This window comes from Triticum urartu, chromosome 7, assembly GCF_003073215.2.
Source record: "Triticum urartu cultivar G1812 chromosome 7, Tu2.1, whole genome shotgun sequence".
Lineage (NCBI taxonomy): Eukaryota > Viridiplantae > Streptophyta > Magnoliopsida > Poales > Poaceae > Triticum > Triticum urartu.
Window position 1 is genome coordinate 637,911,988 of NC_053028.1, and position 9,569 is coordinate 637,921,556.

At 49.0% G+C, this 9,569-nt stretch overlaps 1 pseudogene; it reads left to right on the forward strand.

Annotated features, from left to right (window-relative positions):
* Window positions 1–4,289: 4,289 nt before the first annotated feature.
* On the forward strand, window positions 4,290–8,586 carry LOC125522968 (annotated as a pseudogene).
* Window positions 8,587–9,569: the final 983 nt, after the last annotated feature.

Sequence of the window (9,569 nt, forward strand, 5' to 3'; positions counted from 1 at the left end):
GGCTCAAATATTAAAATCACTGGTGAAACTAGCGCTATTGCAGCTGAAGAGCCTCCCCGTGGCGCAATGCCTATTTTCCCGCAATCTGCTGTTATGGCCACGATCACTGGTCGAGACAACACTAATATAACACTAATATAATGGCTTAGCAGTCACTGCAAATTTCATTGGAATGACTGAGATTTAATTTCCGCGGGCCGAAACTGAGGCCCACACAAATCTCAACCCAAATTTCCTCTAATTTTGTCTGAGATTTGTTTGGGCCTCTGTTGCGGCCACTGCTCCCCTGCCGATCCGATCCGCAGCACGCCACTCCCCCCTCTGCTCGTTAACCCACACTCATCCTCGATGGCAGGTGGTAGATTATCGCCAACAGGTACTAGTAAGTTCATCTCTGTCCGTTTGCAGATTCAGAAGCTCTAGTACTCGGTATGTTTGCTTTCATTGAACGACCCTCTAGTGTGTTTGCTGATTCAGCATGAAATTTCTAATTCCCGCTAAATGCCTTGGCGCCCGCCATTGTCTGCTATAGCGGCCGTATCGTCTAGGAGAAGCGGCAGCAAAATGCTTTCTCCCGCGATACAAAACTTTTCTTTGGACCCAAAGAAAATGCTCCTAGCTCCAAGATTATCTCACTCCTCTCTCTGCCCATTCTAGACGCATCTGTTGGGTTGCATTTGCTGCTATAGCTTGGTCCTTATGGACTAGTTACCAGCAACAAATTTACCAATGAGCTTATTTTACGGCTAAGCCATATGACTGCTATTTTAAACCGATTTTCATCTTACAGCAATGGTGGCCGCTTGCTAAGGGGCTTGACGCTGACAACATGGAATTTATGATCTCCAATATACACACCACAGCCTGCTCTTTGTATCCAGCACCGGACTAGTGACTCTTACTCAGCCTTGCTTCGGCATGGTTTACTGATAAAGTTGGGCGGTCGCCTTTTCTATATAAAATAACACCAATGTTTTCCCCTCAACGTGCCCCTTTTGTTGATGCAGGCAGTTGGCCCGGTTGCTTTATTAGAGCAGCTTCACTCCTCTCTCTGCCCATTCTAGACGCATCTGTTGGGTTAATTAGGATGAGCTGGTTATTTAGCCCAATTAAAGAATGACAAGTCAGCTGATCCGTAAAATTCCGTTGTTTTACTCCACGTGTCTAACATTTTTCTTATTAGAGTACAGGCGTGGAATTCAATCAAATTTATTATCTTTTATTAGAGTATACTCACCTTTCGGTTATCTTATATTATCTAGCAGTACTCAACAATTTACTCCTCATGACTATACCCTTGAACTGCCACATCTCTAGTTTTTACACATTCACTTATCAGACACGTGTATGTCCTCCCTCTCTGGCTCCAAGTCATATATACATTTGAATTTTCAATGGAAGTGTTGGTCATGCATATGAACCTTTTATAAGATAAAAGATGCAAGAGTTAAACCTAGCTGTTATCTAGTCTTGGTGCTCCTGTTCATCTTCCTTTCCTTCCCATCATAAGCTAATGATATATGTGCACATATATCATATATGCACAACCCGCAAAAAAATGATGTGCACAACATATAGTCTAACCAAGGCAATTGATCCATATACTACATTTTGGAAGGGGAGGTATCAGGATATGGATAGGTGCTGCTGGCCAATTTCCTGCAACAAACATGTTGGCTGACAAGCATTTGTCGCAACCACCAACTTGATACTATGAGGCGACTGGTACGACCTTGGATGCGTAGCAACTCTTCGTACCTTCATAGCTCATAGGCCTCCATCACGCAATGGGTTGGGGATACGGTGCACCCGCTCTCGCTGGTCCTGGAGAGTGTTGTCAAGTTCTCTGGCTTACCTTGTCTGCCTGCTCTCAGCGTGGGTCCGTTCCTTTTTGCAGAAGACGGAACTCTAATGTTTGTTGTTTTTGACCAAAAAGTAAATGGTGGCCGTGCGAGCATAAAGGTTACACATGCATATGTGTGATTCATTGACATGGTCTTTCATTCTGGGAGTAGTATAGATCTTCATTTGAGCTGGCCATGCATGTTGATGTGAGAGGCACCGTAAAAGAACCGTAGGCGTTGTTTACAGTCGTGATGTGTTTGTTCACGACGGAACAACTACGTTGATACGAGTCATCACAATAAATACAGTCCACACATATCAAAAACTGGATTTAACAATTTATGAATCCAAAGACTCATGCCGACACGCCTCAACAAACACAAAGACTATTCATAGCCTAGTGTAAACAATAGCCACCAATCGTGTCTCGCTCTCCCAGCACGCTCCACGGCCATTTTTTTTTAAATGGAGGTAGACCTCCGGCATCTGCATTTGGACGATGCATGCAACCACTTTATTAATTATTCACACAAAATATTATAAAGTCATACAACAGTAAGACTGAAGCCACTGACTAGGTAACAAAAGTGACGCTATTCCTATCCAACTGATGAAGGGATGCTGATAGTCTGGCCTAGTACCAAACAGACCTCGCAGCCAAGTCTAACATCTAAGACCTGAGGTCCCATCCAGGACACCTGCCGGGTATGGGTCACCTACCAGTCCGGCGCACTCCTCAACCAGGACGCCTGCCGGGTCTGAGGCCGCCGTAGCCACCTGCCACCAATCCATCTTCAGAGCTGTACTGATGCATCTACCTTACCCGGTCTAGCTGCCGTCGACGCCACCACGACGCCAGACCGCGTCACCCTCCTGCGCGGGTCCATCTCCGTGCATCGGACGCAGAGTCACCACAACGCCATGCCGTCAAGACCCGTCGCCATCAATGAGTGAGATGCCGCACCGCTCCACCAAAGAATCCGTCCTCTGGCCCTGCATCCAGCCGCTGCTCAAAAAACGATGCCCCCATGAGGGAAAACGACGCCCCAAAAGCACCGCCATCGTCCGATCCGGAAACTCCGGATCAAGGTTTTCACCCAGAGCAGCGCAAGCAAGTCGACAGAAGTTGCAAAGGCGATGTCTTCAACAAGATAACGATGCGAAAACGCCACCATCGCCCGCCATGACCCGAGTCATAGCACGGTTTTCACCGGCAGCCCCATCTCCCCACTGTACACTGGGACTGGATGCGAGAATCCACAACCATCTAGCCGACCACCTCCGGCGAAGAAGATGGCCATCACCTCCACGCCAAGGGCCGGAGCCCCCGACGTTCTCGTGTCGTGTGCCTAGTCCAGAGGCTGCTTGCCGCGCCGGAACAAAGGATGCGCACGACGGCTCGCGGAACCACCATCCAGATCCGAATGGGATCCAGATCGGACACCCTAGCCGCCGACTGGATCTCTTTGTCACCGGCACCAGCACGACAGCCCTGGTCGCCACTGGCCTGCGCCATCGCCCTTGGATCGGCCGGAGTGGGTCGCCGCCACCCAGATCCGATCGCCGGCCGAGGAAGATTGCCGCCGCCGCCGCTGTGCCCCGCAGGCTTAGCCTACGATGCCCTCGGCGGCAGCGGCGGGAGGAGAGGGAGGCCCGACGGGGAGGAGAGGGAGGCCCGGCGGGGAGGCCCCGGTGCGGCGCGGCGCCGCCGCATGGGGGAAGGAGGTCCAAACAGAACTATTACGCAGGAGTTAGCGTGGCGCAAGGCAAGTCGAGGAAGGAAGATGGCTCCACGGCCAATAAGACTGTTTTCTTTTCTTGTTTTTCTATGTTTTTTATGGTTTTCTCTTTTTTCCTTTCTAATTTTGTTTCTGATTAATTTTTCCAGTTTTCCAGTTCCTTATTCTTTTCCGGTTGTTTTCCTTTCTTCTTTCCTGTTTTCATATTATTTTAACCTTTCTCTACTTCTTTTTCTTAAAATCACTTAATTATTTTTAAAATACACAATTAAAAAAGGAAGTGGTGAAATTTTAAAACAAGATTATTTTAAAAAAACATGTGATGGCCATTTTTTATACATGATGAAAGTTTTTTTTTATAATACTCACTTTTGCTCTTCTTCGGCTGTCTCATCAACTCTGCCATTTACTCTTCTCACGGCTACACACCTTCAGCTGCTCTGTCCTTAGACTTTACACACCCATATATCGATTAGTAATTGGTTCTCTTCTCCCTTCAAGTCACATGGACGTTTGAAAGGATGTATATAGCCGGAAATTGCTTTTGGTGACCGAGCTCACTGGAGGCCTCCAGATTCAAAATTCAAATTTCATCGAAATTCATATTTTTACATTTCAAAAAATTCTGAAAACAATTACAGATGTATATGAAGGTAAAACACACATGTGTATAAATTTTCAGGGCAAAAAACGTTGAATTGAGCTGTGTGCAAAAAAGACAAATCTGAGGCTGTTTAACACATGATACTATTCATCCTCCCAGGCCATGAATTTGTCTTTTTTGTACAGGGTGCATTTCAACGTATTTCATCATGAAATTTTGCACACATGTGGGTTACATCCTTACATACTCGCATATTTTTTTTCAGAATTTTTTGAAACATAAAAGTTTGAATTTGAATTTTTCAAAAATAAAGGCCTCCCTGGAGCTCGGCCTCCAGAACGCCATTCTCGTATATAGCTAGCTAACATGCTCCTTTCGCGACTACGAGACGCACACGAGAAGTATATCTAGCTAACGTAAAAAGTCATAGTGTTGCTACCTCTTTCTGGTCTCCTTCCCACCATCAGCAACTGGTATGTGCATCTAGATGTATAGTTGGTGACTGACGCAACCCATGTATCGCACTTGTGGAGGTGAGGTATGAGGATATACATTCTTCACGCAATAGATGTAGTGGTACTAGTCCGAAATAATTTTGTGACAACCAGCACCCTGATTGTTTCAAGAGGTAGGTACGAACTTGGATACACACTTTCAGAGGAAGCAACTCTATATATGTGGTCTTCCTGGCACACCTGCTCGAAGAACCATCCAGCCTTGCTCACAGGTTCGAGATGCTCGCTAACTTGTCTGCATTGCGGATACCTTCCGCCAAAGACCATGGCGGTAGGTTATAATAGGCTACCACCAAAATCCCCGGTGGTAGGGTATTTTCTACATCAAACGTCCGTGACGGCGCAATTAAATTCTACTGTCAAGGCTTGTGGCGGTGGGCAGTTATACCCTACCGTCAGATACTACGGTGGTAGCAAAAAGGGTCAGACCCCGAATTTTTTTGCAGTCGGGGTCAGATCCGGCTAAACTTTCGCAAAAAGGTCAAAAACACGAAATTTGGCCGCATAGTGACAATGAGCCCTTTTTTTGACGATCAGCGAAACTGAGGCTGGCAGACTAGTACTAGTGGGAAAATGGCCTAGCGCTCAATTAAGACATGACCTAGGGTGCATTCATAATATCCATTCCAGCAGGATCTGATCAGTCGGAGCATCGTATCACCTAAGAAGCGGTATCACCATTCATGTTGCCTCCACTCTCATCCTATCCCCTGTAGATCTGGGGTAGTTGTTGCTTCAGTGGAGTCTCTAGCAACTCCGAGTTGTAGCCAGCGAGCTCTTCCGATCCAGCGATGCGGCAAGGGAGTATTTATAACACTTCTTAACTGTGGCAGCGAAGCTTGCCTGGGAGGTGAATCAATCCTGGCGCCATCGTTGCATAGAGTCCTTCGATATGACGATATCCGTAGAATCACGAATGCGTGAGCGACGGAGCGCACGTTACAAAAAGTCTATCGTGAAAGCACCACTTGCAGTTATGTTCAAGCGAAAATCGTGTAGACCTTGTGTCAATTGGACCGCGGCTAACCGTCCCAGCAAGGCATGCCAAAAATTCTGACGTCTGCTATGGCAGTACATACGATGACTTTGAGCGCCCTGTCCAAATTGTCATTTCTTTTTACAACCACGGACTGCGCATTGAAAGCTTAAATTTATTGATGTCTGCTATAGCCGAACCAACCAAATCACAAATCAGTAGTAGATGTAGTATCAGCTCATCAAAAATAAATAAAAGGTCGACGTAGTATGCGTTCCCTCTTTCTCCGCATGCGTTCGGTTTGACAGACGAATGCACGAACAGTAGAATCGATATAAGTATGTGTCGCTCGCGATCGAGGTGATTCTTCTTTCTATCCGTCTCACCTGCCTGCAAATTCTTTCTGCGTCCCCATCATGTCGTTGATCATTGCCACTTTTGCAGCCCTTGCTTTGTGCTTCGCCCCTGCTCCGGGTGCAGCGGCGATCTCGGCGCGGCGTCCGCTGCGGGGCAGCGACACGCTGGTCTCAGCGCAGGGCAAGTTCGAGCTCGGCCTGTTCAGCCCGGCTGGCAGCTCCGACGGCCGGTTCTACCTCGGGGTCTGGTACAAGAACATCCCCGGCCAGACCGTCGTCTGGGTTGGCAACCGCGCGAGTCCATTGTCCGGTGTCGCCTCCGCCCAGCTCCGGGTCTCTGCCAACGACGGCAACCTCGAGCTCGTCGGTCCCACCGCTGCCTCCGCCTCGCTGGTCGTCGTTTGGTCATCGAACCTGTCGTCGTCGTCACCGGGCTCGAACAACACGGCGGAGATCCGCGACGACGGCAACCTGGTCCTTGTCGACGGCGGCAACTCCTCCAACGTGCTGTGGCAGAGCTTCGACCACCCGACGGACACACACGTGCCAGGGGCGTGGATCGGCGAGAACAAGCTCACCAGCGAGTACCAGACGCTGACGTCGTGGCGGAATTCCCAAGACCCCGCGCCGGGGATGTTCACCGACATGATAGACCCCAACGGCACCAGCGAGTTCTTCTACATGTGGAACCGTTCCCGTGCGTACTGGCGGAGCGGCGTCTGGACGGGGCAAGTCTTCGAGAGGCTGCCAGACGCGACGAGGAGCATCACGTCGTACGAGGAGACGTCGGCGTACCGGCGTCTCACCAACGTCATCACGGACAACACGACCATCACGCGCTTGGTGCTCGATCTAACCGGACAAGCGAAGCTGTACATCTGGGTGCCCGCGAGACAGAGCTGGCGCTCACCATGCAGTGTGAAGTGTACGCGCTCTGCGGCGTGTTCAGCATCTGTGAACAGAGGAGCCAACTGCCATGCCGGTGCCCGCCCGGGTTCGCTCCGGTGTCGGAGGAGGACTGGACACTCAACGACTGGAGCGGTGGCTGCCGCCGGAGCTCGCCGCTCACATGCTCACGTAGCGGATTGACGACGGACGGGTTCTTAGCACTGCAGGACGTGAAGCCCCCCGACGACTCGCTCGTCGTGGGCGCTGCCCAAAGCAAAGCGGAGTGTGAATCCGCTTGCCAAAATAACTGCTCTTGCCAGGCCTACGCATTCTCCGCCGGGGGGTGCACCGTCTGGCACAGAGAGCTCAAGAACCTCGCGGACTCTGACATCTCAGGGTCAGAACTGTATCTACGGCTTTCAAAAAGAGGATTGCAAGATCTCCAAAGCGTAGACAGGAAGAAAGGTGGGAGAAAGTTATGGCTTGTCCTTGGCATCACATTGGCCGGTGTTGCAGCACTGGCCACGTCGGTCATACTATCCTGGAGAATTGTTTCTGCCCGGACGAGGAGACTGGTCAGTATTGCAAACGTGAATGGTTCCTCCTTGGCCGTGTATAGTTACAACGACATCCGTGCCGCCACAAAGAACTTTTCAGAGCGGCTGGGCGGCGGTGGCTTTGGCTCAGTGTACCGCGACGTCCTGAAGCAGCAAATGGGAGACAACACGGCCCAAGTTCAGGTGGCAGTCAAGAAGCTGGAAAGCCTTTGCCAGGGAGACAAACAATTTCGGACGGAGGTGAGCACACTGGGCTGCATCCAGCACGTTAACCTCGTCAGGCTCCTCGGGTTTTGCTCGTCGGGCAACAAAAAGATGCTCGTCTATGAGTACATGGCCAGAGGCTCCCTCGATGGCTATCTTTTCTGTGTAGGTGCGTGCCTGAGCTGGCGAGAAACGTACAACATCATGGTCGGCGTGGCGAGAGGGCTGACCTACCTGCACGACGGCTGCCACGAGTGTATCATACACTGTGACATCAAGCCGGGGAACATCCTACTGGACGAGGACCTGTCCCCAAGGATTGCCGACTTTGGGATGGCGAAGCTGGTGGGAAGGGACTTCAGCTGCGCGCTGACGACGATGAGGGGCACCGTTGGGTACCTGGCGCCGGAGTGGATCTCGGGGCACCCGCCAGCAGCAAGACCGACGTGTATAGCTTTGGAATGGTGCTATTCGAGCTCATCTCGGGACGACGAAATTCCGAGGGGTACAGCGAGGTGGAGGCTGCAGGGAGTGAGAGTAGTGAGTCGTGGCCCTTCTTCCCTGTGTGGGCCGCGGGGAAGGTCTTGAAAGGGGACGTAAGTGCCGTGGCAGACCCGCGGCTGAGTGGCGAGGTGGTGCTGGAGGAGCTGAGGCGGGCGTGCACGGTGGCGTGCTGGTGCATCCAGGACCAGGAGGGGCAGCGCCGGACCATGGCGCAGGTCGTGCAGGCGCTGGAGGGCACCATCCACGTCCAGGCACCGCCGGTGCCGCGAGTGTTGCAACAGCTCGTTACATGAGCTCATTAGTGCAAATCAATATTAGAACAATTGTACAAGCGTACACATCTGGCGTTCCAATCATCGTATGTACTAGTGTCACAGCACGGGTGGCAGATCCTAAAGTGTTACTCTAATCCGCGAACAACTGCACCCGTATGAACTGTGAATTCTAGAGAAATAGTGAAAAAATCCACAAAAAAAATATGCTGCTGGTTGCTCCATTAGGATGACGGCGGTTCTGTAGCTTTGTGGTTACTTAAAAGAAACAGTCAAGTGCATGGACATGGATCCACGTAAAAGGCCTACGATGAAGTATATAGTTCATAAACTCAACAAGCTAGAACTTGAGGAAAACAAATCATTCTCGCCAATAGAACAGGTACAAACATTTTTTCCTAGATGTGCAATAATTATTCTTGAAGATTCTCTCTAGAACCGTGCAATAGTTGTTGGTAAAAACACACAGAGAAGTGTTCATATATCTGAAAACATTCACATACGTTACTTTCTTGGTATAGTATGTACCTCAAGTCTTTGTTCCTGAGGCATGACGATTTCTTTTCTAAAGGGAAAAAAGAATACACACAGTGAACAAGCACAGATCACAAATGATCATATTTCTGCAAATCAAATTACTTATTTTAAGGATTTTTAAAACATCTATGTATGGTCCTACTGATTCCATTTATTTATTTCCCTGCTGCTCTAGTCTTTAAATGTCAAAATGATAGAATAGTTACTATTTGCTCTGTTCCAAAATATTTGAAGTTCTAGGTTTGTCCTAAGTCAAACTTCCTTAGGTTTGACCTAGGTTATAGAAAAAATTACTAATATCCACAAAACTAAATATAAAATTACATATAGTCTGAAAATATACATTATGATGAATCTAATGAAACTAATTTGGTGTTTTGGATGCTGGTATATTTTTATGTAGACTTGGTCAAACCTAAGGAAGTTTGACTTAGGACTGAACTGTAACTTCAAAGAGCAGAGGGAGTACTTATTACTACCTGGCAAGGTGATAATAGAAATTGATACAAACACGGTGGCTCCATCGACATTCTCATCCATTTCTGTAACTTCATCAAGCAACTAAACTGCTA